The sequence below is a fragment of the Phyllobates terribilis genome, unplaced genomic scaffold (assembly GCF_046119375.1).
Source record: "Phyllobates terribilis strain yellow unplaced genomic scaffold, ASM4611937v1 Scaffold_5__5_contigs__length_657084704, whole genome shotgun sequence".
NCBI lineage: Eukaryota > Metazoa > Chordata > Amphibia > Anura > Dendrobatidae > Phyllobates > Phyllobates terribilis.
Genome location: NW_027362765.1, coordinates 615037327 through 615052102, shown reverse-complemented (window position 1 = coordinate 615052102; position 14776 = coordinate 615037327).

The window sequence follows — 14776 nt, the reverse complement described above, 5'->3', positions numbered from 1 at the left end:
GCGAATCAAAGTTTGAAACGTTTGGATCACACAGAAGAACATTTATGAGATGCAGAACAACTGAAAAGATGCTGAAAAAGTGCCTGACGCCATCTGTCAAGCATGGTGGAGGTAATGTGATGGTCTGGGGTTGCTTTGGTGCTGGTTAAGTGGGAGATTTGTACAAGGTAAATGGGATTTTGAATAAGGAAGGCTATCACTCCATTTTGCAATGCCATGCCATACCCTGTGGACAGCGCTTGATTGGAGCCAATTTCATCCTACAACAGGAAAATGACCCAAAGCACACCTCCAAATTATGCATGAACTATTTAGGGAAGAAGCAGGCAGCTGGTATTCTATCTGTAATGGAGTGGCCAGCGCAGTCACCAGATCTCAACCCCATTGAGCTGTTGTGGGAGCAGCTTTACCGTATGGTAAGCAAAAAGTGCCCATCAAGCCAATCCAACTTGTGGGAGGGGCTTCAGGAAGCATGGGGTGATATTTCTCAAGATTACCTCAGCAAATTAACAGCTAGAATGCCAAAGGTCTGCAATGTTGTAATTGCTGCAAAGGGAGCATTCTTTGACGAAAGCTAAATTTGAAGGAGAAAATTATTCTTTCAAATAAAAATCATTATTTCTAACCATGTCAATGTCTGGACTATATTTTCTACTCATTTAGTAACTCATTTGATAAATAAAAGTGTGAGTTTTCATGGAAAACACAAAATTGTCTGAGTGACTCCAAACTTTTCAACAGTAGTGTATATAGTGTGACCAAGTTGTCAAGCACTTTTCCAAGTGATGCTAAAATAGCTTGGAAAAGTGTTTGACAACCCGCATGCAAAATCGCATGTGAAAAAAGCGTAACATATGCTTGTCCCTGGCTGGAAAAACGCATGTAAAATCCGCATGCATTTCTTCTGCCAGGGAGATGCAGAAACGCTCAGGAAAAATCCGGAGCATTTCTGCATCATGGGCACATAGCCTTATTGTGAGTCCGTAAAAGTGGCGTAATACCTCTGACAATGTTGTTTACAACAGTGAACTGGGAGTCAGAAATGCTTTCAGGGGTCTCCCCATGCTGTTCCCATGTCATTTGAGCACTGTTCCCATCGATTTGGGCAATTTTTAGGCCCTCTGCAGACCACTGAGGGAGAGCTGCCTGAAAAGTTTCCCATAGACTTACATTGGGCTCATTGCTCGGGTTGAGCACCCAAGCATTCCAATTTGCTCGACCCGAGCATCGAGCACCCGAGCATTTTAGTGCTTGCCCATCACTATTGTCAGGCTCAATTTTTGGAAATGTGGAGACTCCTGATTGGATCTCCATCTGTTGGGTTAGCTGTAGTGAAAGAGGTGTCAGCCCCCATTATACCACTTCTACTCTACTGAAATTGATGCCACTTTGGTGGTGTCATGCCCTAATTAAGGGAAATGTGAACACTCTTGGTTGGGTCTGTGGCACCCCTGCGGGTCCAGTTGCCACAGAGGTACTGCATCTCACCCAGAGGTGTGGTACCCCACTCTCAGGTAAGGATTGAGTACTACCCGGGACCCACCCACCTACATCCAACACTACACCACTCCAGACCAGCAGGCGGGGCAAGATGCACTTGTTCACTGCTGAGCCCTGTCCCTGGCTGGAAGGGGGGAGAATCAAGAGAGGGGGAACCATGTAGTGGGTGTGGGTGGAGGAAGAAGTTCAGTAGAGCACAGACAGAAAGGGTATAAAAGACAGAGAGAAACATCTAGAAGGGTCCAGTCCTGCTCAGGAGAGCAGTACAGAAAGGTCCATGCTCCTGGCTCCAGTGCTTGGAGCAGGAGTTTAGTAGAGTGAGGGGAGTCGGGACCAGACACTGATACCTCATGCATGGCCCATGTCTGATTGTTGCTGTGCTATTATAAAATTTGTACTGTGGGTCAATTGACGCTACCTTCCTGGTGTCTGCCCCTAAATTGATCTGTTTTGGCAGCTTTTGGGCCTGTTTGAAGGTGTTGTGTATGCGTTTGGTTTTGCCTCCCATTGAATCCAATGGCGTTAGGCTATGTTTGTCGAATATTCTACGAATAAATCGGCGAATATTGGGAAATCGGCGATCGTAATCTGAACCGAAAATTGAAATATTCGCCCATCTCTAGCCAGGAGTCCACATTTCAGAATCTAAATTGTTTCTGCTAATAGCATGCTCCAGAAAGCAGCCCACATTTCAGTATATAAATATTTTATGCTACTAGATTTGCTCCAGCCAGGGATCCACATTTCAGAATCTAAATTGTTTGTGCTAATGGCGTGCTCCACAAAGTAGGCCACATTTCATTATATAAATATTTTGTACTACTAGTTTTGCTCCAGCCAGGAGTCCACATTTCTGAATCTAAATTGTATTAGCTAATAGCGGGCTTCAGAAAGTAGGCCACATTTCAGTATATAAATATTTTGTGCTCCTAATTTTTCTCCAGGCAGGAGTCCACATTTCTGTATCTAATTTTTTTTGTGTTAGTAGCATGCTCCAGCAAGCAGGCTACATTTCAGTATATAACTATTTTATGCTACTATTTTTGCTCCAGTAAGAAGTCAACATTTCTGAATCTAAATTCTTTGTGCTAATAGCGTGTTCCATAAACGAGGGGGCATTTCAGCATATATATATTTTGTGCTGCTAATATTTTTGTCCAGCCAGTAGTCCTCATTTCAAAATCTGAATTCTTTGTACTAATAGCCTGGCCCTGAAACCAGGCCACATTTCTGCATATAAATATTTTGTGCTGGTAATATTTTTGTCCAGCCAAGAGTCCACATTTGAAAAAATAAAGCAGCCCACATTTCAGTATATAAATATTTTATGCTACTAGTTTTTCTCCAGGCAGAAGTCCACATTTCAGAATCTAAATTGTTTGTGCTAATATCGTGCTCCAGCAAGCAGGCCACATTTCAATAGAAAAATATTTGGTGCTACTATTTTTGCTCAAGCCAGGAGTCCACATTTCTGAATCTGAATTCTTTGTGCTAATAGCATGTTCCAGCAAGCAGGCCACATTTCAGTTGCTAAATATTTTTTGCTATTATTTTTGCTCCAGCCAGGAGTCCACATTTCTGTATCTAAATTCTTTGTGCTAATAGCGTGCTCCATAAACCAGGGCATATTTCAGCATATAAATATTTTGTTCTGCTAATATTTTAGTCCAGCCAGGAGTCCACATTTAAAAATCTAAATTCTTTGTGCTAATAGCGTGGTCCTGAAACCAGGACACATTTCTGCTTATAAATGTTTTGTGCTGGTAATATTTTTGTCCACATTTGAAAAAATAAATTCATTGTGCTAACAGCGTGCTCCACAAAGCAGCCCATATGTCAGTAAATAAATACTTTATGCTACTAGTTTTGCTGTAGCCCGGAGTCCACATTTCAGAATCTAAATGGTTTGTGCTAATAGTGTGCTCCAGAAAGTTGGCCACATTTCAGTATATAAATAAATTGTGCAGCTAATATTTTTGCTCCAGCCAGGAGTCCACATTTCTTAATCTAAATTCTTTGTGCTAATAGCATGCTCCAGCAAGCAGGCCACATTTCAGTTGATAGATATCTTGTGCTACTAGATTTGCTCCAGCCATGAGACTAGAGATCAGCGAATGTTTTGATGTTCGGGTTCGTCAATTAAACCTGAACATCCAAAAAATGTTCGTGTTCGGGCTCCCGATCCCGAACACAAACCTGGGGCCCCGAACATCCCTGGTTTCCCATACTGTCATCTGCGCAAGAAATAGGGTCTGTGATGTAAGATTGCTACCACCGATCACAACGCTGCAGGATCATGCTGTCAGGTGTCAGCATGTTGCCGCAGCTGTGACAGTGACCCGTGGTAGAAAGCTTACCGCCGGATATGGGCTCTGGCTGATGGAACTACTATCCCCATCATCCAGCGCCTGCTGTCAGAGTAAACAAGCAGCACAAGCGCCACTGATGAGAGGAGTAATCTACCATCAGCGGCACTTGCTCAGTGGAAATATAAGTTAAAAAAAAAGTTTAAACAAAAATAATTATTTAAATAAAAATAACAAACACATTATACTCACCTACACCTTGTTCCCGATGCCCTCGTCCCCTGTAAAAAAAAAAAAAAAAACACCATATACTCACCTTACTCCTAATTCTCGAAGCCCATGTCACCTGTAATAAAGATAAAATAATAAACAACCATAATCCTCACCTGTCCGCCGCAGTCCATATAATATCGAGTGTCCCACATCAATGTCACTGATGGCACAACCACATCCGGAGATGTGACCATGCTATACGGCAGCCTGCGTTACACTGGCAGGAGCGCGAGAAGCATCAGGCACTGACGTCACCAGAGTTCAAACAGCTGAAGATCAGCTGAGAGCTCCGGTGCTCTCACTTACTGCACCTGTGCTGTGTGAGAATTTTCCCACAAAGCACTGATGCCTTAAGTGAGATCACCAGAACTCTCGGCAGATCTTCATCTGTTTGAACTCCAGTGACCTCACTCCTGCAGCACAGCACTATACACTGACAAGAGTGATTACAGTGCTGTCCTCTACAGTAGTCACATCAGTGATTGCTGATGTGTCTGCAGTAGAAATAACCCGGATAGACATGGGACACTGAGATTGCTTCATGATGGCGGACAGGTGAGGGATATGGTTGTTTTTTATTTTTGGTTTCTTACAGGTGACATGGGCTTCAGGGATTGGGTGTTAGGTGAGTATACAGTGTTTTTTATTTTTAAATAAATTATTAAAACTGTGAGGAATTTTATTTAAATAAAATACTTTATTCTGGCCATGTCTTTATTGAAAAAACATCAAAAACCTTACTACGGGGTTAGTAATGTTACTAACCTGGGCTTCATGTCAGCCACCAATGCAAGGCTGACATGAACCCCAAACTTATTACCCCACTCGCCAGTGCTACACAGTGGGGAGTGCGGAGGCTACGCATCAGAATTGGCGCATCTTATGGATGTGTCATTTACGGGGCCGCTGAGAGCTGATATTATTAGCCTCAGAGGGGGCCAGGATCTATGACCACTTCCCTGGCTATTCATATCAGCTCACAGATGTTTGTTTAGCCTTTGTTGGTTAGATTTTATAAGGGGACCCCAGGTCAATTTTCTTCTGGGGTCCCCCTGTAATCTAGCCAGTAAAGGCTAAGCAAACAGCTGTGAGCTGTTACTAATATCCAAAGAACATTTTTGGCTAATGGCCCCTTCCCGGCTAGTAATATCAGCCCCCAGCGGTCGGCTTTCCCTCTGCTGGTTATGAAAATGACGCGGGAACCCTTGCCATTTTTTTTATTTAATTCTTCATGTTATTTCATTTATAAGAAATCCCATGCCCACTGTGCTTGTTTTTGATGCTGCGTAAACTCACCGGCAGCATGTCAATTTCTGTAGACACAAGTCTCCGCTGCAGATCCGCATGTAATGACAAAACAAGTGCGGCATTAGAAAGCAGCATTTTGGACGCAGCAAAAATACTCACCCCTGGTCCGAAAATAATCCAAGGATTAGGGTATGTGCACATGAACCGGACAAGCAGCGCTTTGGACGCAGCATACTTTCTACTGCGTCCAAAGTGCTGCGTTCTATTGAACGCAGGTGAATCCGCATGTGTCCATTGAACCATGTGGATTCACCACATTCAATACATTGTACTAATCAGATTTCTCTTGCGGAGACTAGCAACTCAAGAGAAATTGACATGCTGCGATCTTGAAAGACGCGTCGCATGTCCGTGTCCACGGGTGATCGCAGGCACAGATGAATGTATACTGAACATGGGATTTCTATTTTTCAGCTTTTTTTTTTGCGTTTTTTCTGCATATTTTCTGCTGCGTTTTACAGTACCAGCAAAGTCTGAGATTCCAGAAATCTCATGCACACATCTTGATTTTTTTTTAAATCAGGATTTTGTGCTTTGCATGTTTTTTTGCAGAATAGGGCTATGTTCACACATTGCGTCTTTGCTGCGTTTTTGCAGCGATTTTACCTAGAATTTGATGCGTTTTATTGCCTGCGTTTTTGCCTTGATTTTGTCTCATTTTTTGTCGTGATTTTGCCTGCATTTTTTCAGTGCATTCAGTGCACAGAGAATTGACATGCTGAAGATTATTTTCTATTTTCGCTTTTGTTGCATTTTTCCTGCCTTTTTCACCCATTGAATGAACTGAAAAATGCAAACAAAAAAGCGGCAAAAATGCATAGAGAATTGACATGCTGAAGATTATTTTCTGCACCAAATCTGCAAGTCAAAAATACTCAATGCGTGCATGACACTTCACGTTTCTCATTCACTTAGCTGCAGAGTATGTGCTAGCATTTCTTCTGTGGTGTTGCTATCAGTGTGCCAAGAGTGGGGGAAGGGGGTTGCATTCCCATTTAATTTAGGATACACTTATATAAATGGCCCACCCTGTATATGGAGAAAAGCACACATAGGCCTATAAGGCTCTTAGGCCCATATATACATGCATTTTCAAAAGCATTAAAGGGAACAATAACAAAAGAGGAAAGATCTCATCAAGTACGTGGTTCTCAGAGAATCTCCAACCAAGTCCTGCTAGCGTCCCTTTATATGGAGTCCTGGTTATCCACTGTCCCTGTCAGTCCCTATAGAATTGATCTGATGCTGAGACCCCAAGACTCCCGCCCTTACAAAAGTAGTTCCACTGACTATGGCATACTAACACAGCCCTGGACTGACCCTGTGTGCCTCCCGACTCGTTTCTTCAGTAATCTGAGTCATCAAGGGAATGGCACATATATATCCACATCAGCAACACAGGGCTTGCCTACCACTGTTTAAGATATAAATGGGTGGTGACATTTATAATTATATAAAAGAAATACAATGGCGCTGGTAGGTGGTCTAGTAGGCCTGCTGCAAATTGGGAAAATAACCACAAATTGTCCAAAGACATCGATACAGGATATCAAATAAAATATAAGCAAGGGGTAATTTGCGCTGGGCTAGTAGACGCAGTAACTTGAGAGATGGGTGAGACGGGATGAGCTAAAATCAATGGCTTTATTAACTTATGAATACATAAAAAGCTTTTTTTATAAGTGTTAATAAAACCATAGATTTTAGCTCATCCCGTCTCATCCCATCTCTCAAGTTACTGCGTCTACTAGCCCAGCGCAAATTACCCCTGACATATATAATTAGTACAGTGACTGTGATGCTTACTGTATATGTAATTTATTGCTAAATTGAAAAATTGAAAAATTAAAAAAAAATGGCGTGGGATCCCCCATAATTTTACACACCCGCAGAGGGTAAGCAGACAGCTGGGGCTTATGTTTTTAGCCTAGGAAGGGGGTAATACCCATGGAGCTTCCCATGCTGTTAATATCAACCCTCAACTGTATACTTAGCCTCTATTGGTGATTAAAATGGGGGACCCCCAAAAAATTACATGGGGTCCCCGTATTTTAACAGCCAGCAAGGGCTAGACAGACAGCTGGGGGATGTTATTAATAGCCTAGTAAGGGGCCATGAATATTGAACCCTTCCCAGACTTCAAGCATCAGCTCTCAGCATCCCCAGAAATGGCACATCCATAAGATGCGCCAATTCAGGCACTTACGGGTTGATGTCAGCATATATTGGCAGCTGACATTATGCCCAGATTAGTAACGGAGAGGCATCTATAAGACGCCCCCATTACTAACCCCATACTGAAAGTTAAATAGCAAAAAAAAAAACACCCACACGAAGAATAAAATATTTTATTTGAAATAACCACACAGACTCCTTTAATAGTTCTAAACTAAACCCAACTTACCATTACGCCCATTCCACTGAATCCACTGTCACCTGCAATAAAAATAAAATGATAAACCAACCTCATCCTCACCTCTCCGATGTGAAAAACATAATCAATTTGTCACACGACGGGTCCAGGTATGCTACATCTAGGTGGCAAGCTGCATAGTAGATTGATGCGACTATCCAGCCTACCATCCTGCAGACACTGAGGAGCGTATGCTTACGCACCTCAGTAACTCACAGTGCCATCAATAAGTTGAGCGGGGTTCATATCATATGAACTTTGTTCAACTCATTGACGTCAGCGTGAGCGTGAGAAAGTTCTTACGCTCACGGTGCCGCGAAATGACGTCAGCGCATGTGACGCGCCCCCTGGGCCTGTGCTGTGCTGCTGTGCAGGGGGAATACCCGGATCGCTGGGGGTTGTAGTTCTCCGTGGCGGTGACCCAGTCCGTGCCCAGGGTGGTCAAACCAGTGGCAGTCTAAATGTTGTAATAAGTGTCCGACTACGCCACCCGTGGATTGCGGTCAGTGGGGACCGCCGCTGCGCTGCCGACCGCTGAGGCTGATGTTGGTTGCGCAGCCGAGTATGGGATAACTCCCCACGGGAGGAGTATTGCCTCAGGGCAGCTAATGTGAGAGATGATGGGAGTGATGGTGTGAGCGTCCCAGTACTAATGGTGCTGGTGCGGCAAGGAATCACAGAGACGTGTGGTGCAGTTCAGGGTCTTTACTGATGGTACAAGGCAGACCCTCCGGGGAGTACTGGCTAGTATAAGGGGCCTGGTCAGTCTGCGAGCAAGCAGGAGTTCCCCTGGCCAGGTGGAGTTGTAGGCCTCCCCGTTTATCTGCACTCTTCCTGGCTACCTTGCTGTCAGCGGTTACAAGTAGCCCACATCCCTGAGTATACCGTGTGGTGCTCACCCGTATGGCTGGTGATTTGGGGCCTTCTGTTAGCCTCCGCTCCTGGATGGCGGCGCTGGTCCCTTCTTTGTGACTGAGCCTCCGGGCTTCTATGGCCAGAGGACCTGGAATCCCCTGCCGGCTGGTTTCTGCTGCTGGGTTTATATCAGTCCCCACAGCCTCGGACTCCTGTGTCCGGTTTTAGTGTCTTCGTCCAGGGCGAGCTCTGCTCAGCTCCAGCCCCTGGACTTCAGCTACTGCTCCTCCAGAGCTCCTGATCTCACTTTCCCTCTCCAGACTCTGACTCTGTCTGCAGCTTCACTCTCTAATCCCGCCCCAGACCCAGTTTATAAGGGCAGACCAGAGAAACCTCCCACTTGCTCTCAGACATAATATCTCTATTACTGTGGCAACCAGACCCCTGGGGTGTCACATTCCCCCCTAGTAAATTTTAGTACTCCGGGACTAAACACATTTTTAAAGAAACATAAATACAAGGTATAACAATAACAAGACAACATATTTACAAGAAGCTTTAGTCTGTAGAGGTCACGGCGTTTCCGTGACCGGGTGTCCATATCACCCAAGGTGAAGTTTATGAAACAAAGGGGGTGTCCATGTCACCCAACAAGGCGAAGTCTTGGCACAGAATAGGGGACCTGTCCAAAGCAAACCCCTTGCGTTGTCCTTGGGCGTGGCTGCAAGGTTAGAGCTAGCTACCTTGGGCCGCAAGTAGGCCACGCCAGACAGGTTTTCTCTTCTGCGACCGTCTTCGCAAGAGGCACCAAGGTGCAACTATCTACAAAACTGTTCCGGTTATCCAGTGTCCATAACCTGTTAGTCCAAATAAATCTGCAGGGTAACTGAGAAACATAATTAGTAACAGGCAACAAACATAAACCATAAACAGTTAACAGATAAATTCACAGTGCATTAGTTTAGATTTTCCAGCGAGGGGGCATCTGACCTCTAGTGACTCTAGTGGACCTACGGAGCTCACTAACTGGTTCTGCACTACAGGGTATAGGAGGTGTTATGGGTAAGCTGGGCAGCTGTCTGCGCACTCTTTGGCTCACTAGGGGCACGGCAGGCTCACTACTAGCAGAGGGTTGATCCTCCTGTACTGCTGGTGTGGACTCTTCTGCCTCTTGGGCCGGCTGCGCTTCCAGCTCTACCGGTTCCTCTGTAGGCACTTGCGGGGCTGGCTGGAGAAAGGTGAGGACGGGTACTACGACAGCGCCGTTTACTTGTGTCCAAGACCGGGGGAAGTCTCCGAGTACGGTACTTATCATTTCTTCCCTTTCCTATGCGGGTTGAGGGTTTTCTTGATCTTCTTCAGGGCTTTGCAGCTGCTCGGGACACTTCTTCAGGTGGTCTCTGGAGACAATGGCTGTGGTTTCTCCTCCATCCTTACTGATTACGCAGATTTTTGGGTTCTCATTGCTTGATGGCAGTACGGTGTACGGGTCCTTCTCCCACTGGTCGTCCAACTTGTGGAGCCGCCTCTTCCTCTTCAAGACCTGCTCTCCAGGTACCAGGGGAACAGCGGGAGCATACTGGTTATAAGCCTTCTCTTGCCTTTCTCTAGCTTGAGACAGACTTCGCTCGACGCTCTCCTGTACTTTCCGATACTGCTGCTGCCGTTCTGTATCCCAGTCTGCCTCTGGCGAGGTGTCCTCAGGTGTCAGGACTCCCGTATCCAGGTCAATAGGCAGCTTACCAGGTCTTGCTCTCATTAGGTAAGCCGGGGTACAGTTGGTGGAACCTACAGGGATGTGGTTATACAGGTCCACCAGATCGGGCAGTTTCTCAGGCCACAGACTGCGTTCTCCCAGGGGCAACGTTTTTAGCAGATCTATCACCACCTGGTTCATCTTCTCGCACAGTCCATTAGTTTGAGGGTGATAGGGCGTTGTTCTTATCTTCTTGCAGCCATACTGGTTGCAGAACTCCTGGAAGACCCCCGCTTCGAAGGCTGGTCCTTGGTCTGTCAGCACTTGGTCCGGGTACCCGTGTGGACGGCAGAAGTGCTGCTGGAAGGCTCTAGCTGCTGTTTGAGCCGTTAAGTCCTTGACCGGGACCACCACCAGGAACCGGGAGTAATGATCTACGATTGTGAGGGCGTAGACATACCCAGATCTGCTTGGAGCCAGTTTCACATGGTCCAGGGCTACCAGTTCCAGTGGCTGTCTGGTGATGATGGGCTGCAGGGGAGTCTTCTGGCTGGCACGGTCTTTTCTTCTCAGGTGGCACGGGCCACAGTCTCTGCACCACCTCTCGATGGCTCCTCTCATGCCTACCCAGTAGAACCGTTCACGCAACAAGAACTCCAGCTTCTTCCATCCGAAGTGTCCTGCTCCGTTGTGGTATGCCTCCAGAACCATAGCCGCGTCTAATCTTGGGACCACTACCTGCCAGGTCAACTCATGTGTTCGAGAGTTAACCATTCTCCGGCACAGCTTCTCCCTGTAGAGGAACAGCTTACTTTTCTCCTTCCACAGTTGCTTGGTCTCCTCCGGAGCGTCTGGGTCAAGACAGGCATCGGCTTGGGTCAGCATTTCCTTCACCAAATGGACTGCGGGATCACTGTCTTGCGTCTCCGCCCAGTTGTAGTGGGGCAAGGGATTGAACGTCACGGAGCGCCTGTTTTTCACACGGTGGGAATACAGGGTAATCCCATGACGGTGGAACGCATGGAGCTCAACTTCTTCCAGATCTTCTGGATCTTCCCCTACATCCGGTAAGTTCGGCATTCTAGACAGGGCATCCGCGTTGGCATTTGACCGTCCTACCCGGTATTTGATGGTGAATTCAAAGTTGGACAGGCGGGCCATCCATCTCTGTTCCAGGGCACCGAGCCTTGCAGTGTCCAGGTGTGTCAACGGGTTGTTATCCGTGTACACGGTAAATTTGGAGGTGGCAAGGTAATGCTTGAAACGTTCGGTCACTGCCCACACTACTGCCAGGAGCTCCAGCTTGAATGAGCTATAATTCTCAGGGTTCCTCTCCTTGGGCCGTAGCTTTCGGCTGGCGTAAGCGATTACCCGTTCTTTCCCTTGCTGGATCTGAGACAGTACAGCTCCTAGCCCGATGTTGCTTGCGTCCGTGTGGAGGATAAAGGGCTGGCTGTAGTCTGGATATGCCAGGATTTCATCCCCCGTGAGGGCCATCTTCAGCTGGCAGAAGGACTCCTCTTCCAGCTTTTCCCACCTGAAGGGCGGCTTCTGGTTTTTGGCTTTCCGAGATTGACCTATCAGGAGGTCCTGCATAGGGGCTGCCATTTTGGTGAAACCGGGAATGAATCTTCGGTAGTAGCCTACCAACCCGAGGAACTGCCGCACTTCCTTTATGCTGGAGGGTCTTGGCCAGTCCTTAATTACGGTGATCTTATCAGGGTCGGGAGCCACTCCGTCAGCACTCACCACGTGTCCCAGGTACTGCACCTTTGGTTTCAGGAGGTGACACTTGGAGGGTTTCACCTTTAGGCCGTAGTTTGCCAGAGCTTCAAACACTTCTGCCAGGTGTTTCAGGTGGTCCTCGTAGGTCTTGGAATAGACGATGACATCGTCCAGGTATAACAGGACCGTCTCGAAGTTCCGGTGTCCCAGACAGCATTCCATCAACCGTTGGAAGGTTCCTGGTGCGTTGCAGAGCCCGAACGGCATGCAGTTAAATTCACTGAGACCCATCGGGGTGGTGAATGCGGTCTTCTCCCGGTCCGCCTCTGCTACAGGAACATGCCAGTACCCGCTAGTGAGATCCAAAGTAGAGAAGAAGTTAGCAGATTTTAATGCAGCTAAGGACTCTTCTATCCTTGGTAATGGGTACGCATCTTTGTGTGTGATACGGTTGACCTTCCTGTAGTCTACACACATTCTCATGGTGTTGTCTTTCTTTTTCACTAAGACTAGTGGAGCTGCCCAGGGGCTACAGCTGTCCCTGATTACCCCAGCCTCCTTCATGTCTCTAAGCATCCCCTTGCCGTGTTGGTAGTGTGCAGGGGGTACGGGTCGGTATCTCTCCTTTATGGGAGGATGGTCTCCCGTTGGGATGTGATGTTCTACTCCCTTTACTCGCCCAAAGTCTAGCGGGTGTTTGCTAAACACTCTCTCGTACTCTTGAACCACCCGGTAGACTCCCTGTTTTTGGTGTGAGGGAGTGGAGTCAGTACCCAAATGCAGTTGCTGACACCAGTCCTCCATTGGTTTCTTAGAACCGTTACCTTCCTCTGGTTGAGATGGAGGCAAGGGTTCCATGGCCTGTACAGAATTCTGGTTTATGGTGAACAATTTGGCTAGCGTGGCATACCGGGGCAGGTGTACTTCTCTCTCCCCGATATTTATGATGCGAACGGGCACCCTCCCATGGCGTACATCGACCACCCCCCGTGCCGTCAAAATGGTGGGCCTACTGTCTGAGTAGACGGGTTCTACCATTGCTTGGTAGTCTCTACCTCTTAGACCAATAGCTGCCCGGCACCAAATCATCATTTCACTTTTTGGGGGCATGGCAATAGGGAACGGGTCACACATTCTCACGCTACCTATCTCACCACCAGATAGTTCCACCTGTTGCCGCTTCATCAGTGCCCGGATCTCTTTTTGGAGCACACGCTGCTGGCCGGAACTGGCGTTCTTGGCAACCTGCTGTAAAATGAGAATCACCTCTGCAAGACAATTTTCAATCACATTAGTTCCCAAGGTTATTCTAGGGTGACTCTCATGACGGTCTATGTCCACTATTATCAGTCCTTGTGCCGCCAGTTCGACTTTACCGATCTTAATGGTCACCTCTTTGAATCCCACCTGCGGCACGGGCTGACCATTGCTGGCGATGATACTCAGGTCGTCATCTGGGTAGCGGGTTATGTCCGAGTCATTCCAGTACTGCTTGAAGAGCACGTACGGGATGGTGGTGACCTGTGATCCGGTGTCTAGTAGGGCACTCATAGGAATGCCATCCAGTACCACAGGCAAGATTGGACGTCCCCCTACTTATTTATCACGCCAGTTTGATGGGCCTGATGGTCTTATGCCTGGGGGTTGGCCCTCTACCCCAGGTTGTGCCCGTTTAAATGACAGTACCTTGCTACATGTCCGGGTTGATTGCAGCGGCGGCAGATGGGTCGTCCGTCTTCGTTGTATCTGTCGCTGGGTCTTCCTCTGGCCAGTGGGGTCCTCCTCAGTCGGCGCCACGGGACGTCCTCCGGTCCGGATGCGAGCTGGATCTTTCCTGGAGAAGAGACCTGTAAAGACTGCACAGTTCTAGTTAGCGCGGCAACGCTCTTAGTCAGCTCTTGGACCTGATGGTGCAGGTCTGTAGCTGGGTCACTGTTTAAAGCCTGTGCATCAGCTCCCACAGGCCCTGCAGACAAGGGCGCCGTCTCCTGGTGGTAAGTGATAGCAGGGCGCCTGTGGGTCACAGCGCCACCTGGTGCCGGTTCTCGGAGCACCCGGATGGCTCTGTCCTTGAACTGTGCAAAGTCCAGGTCAGGGTCCTGTAAGGCCATTGCCTGCAACTGGGTTCGGTGGGCATTGCACAGTAGACCCTCAATAAATTGTTCAGTCAACAGCTTATCTTCATTTCCCACGCTGTCAGGGTCTGCCTGCTTAATGGCTCTCAGGGCCTCTTGTAGGTTTAGTGCATAGTCTCTTATACTCTCATGTGCCCGTTGTTGGCACCCATAAAATCTTAGTTTTATTTCGGCTGAGGTGCGGGTGTCAAATGTGTCTTTCAGCCGGGTTAGTATGTCTCTGACAGTCCTCTTCCTCCCAGGTGGCCAGGACTTTACCTCCCTTTGGACTGCCCCGATTAATTGGCCCACCAGGATGCTCACTTTTTGCTCTTCTGTGAGGGGGTACACCTGGAAGAGGCTATCCAGTCTTTCTCTAAAGTCATTTAGGGTATGTGACTCCCCTGAGTACTGGGGTAGCCAGGCTGCCCCCGGGATATAGGGCATGGTGAATGGCATGACTGTTGCAGCGGTTGCGCTGGCGGTGGCTGTGGCAGTGGAGCTCCCCTCGGTGTCCGGCATCCTCCTCCCCCCTAGTGGACCGTGGCCTACCTTGCGATGCTCTTCTTCCGTAGGCCGCGGCTCC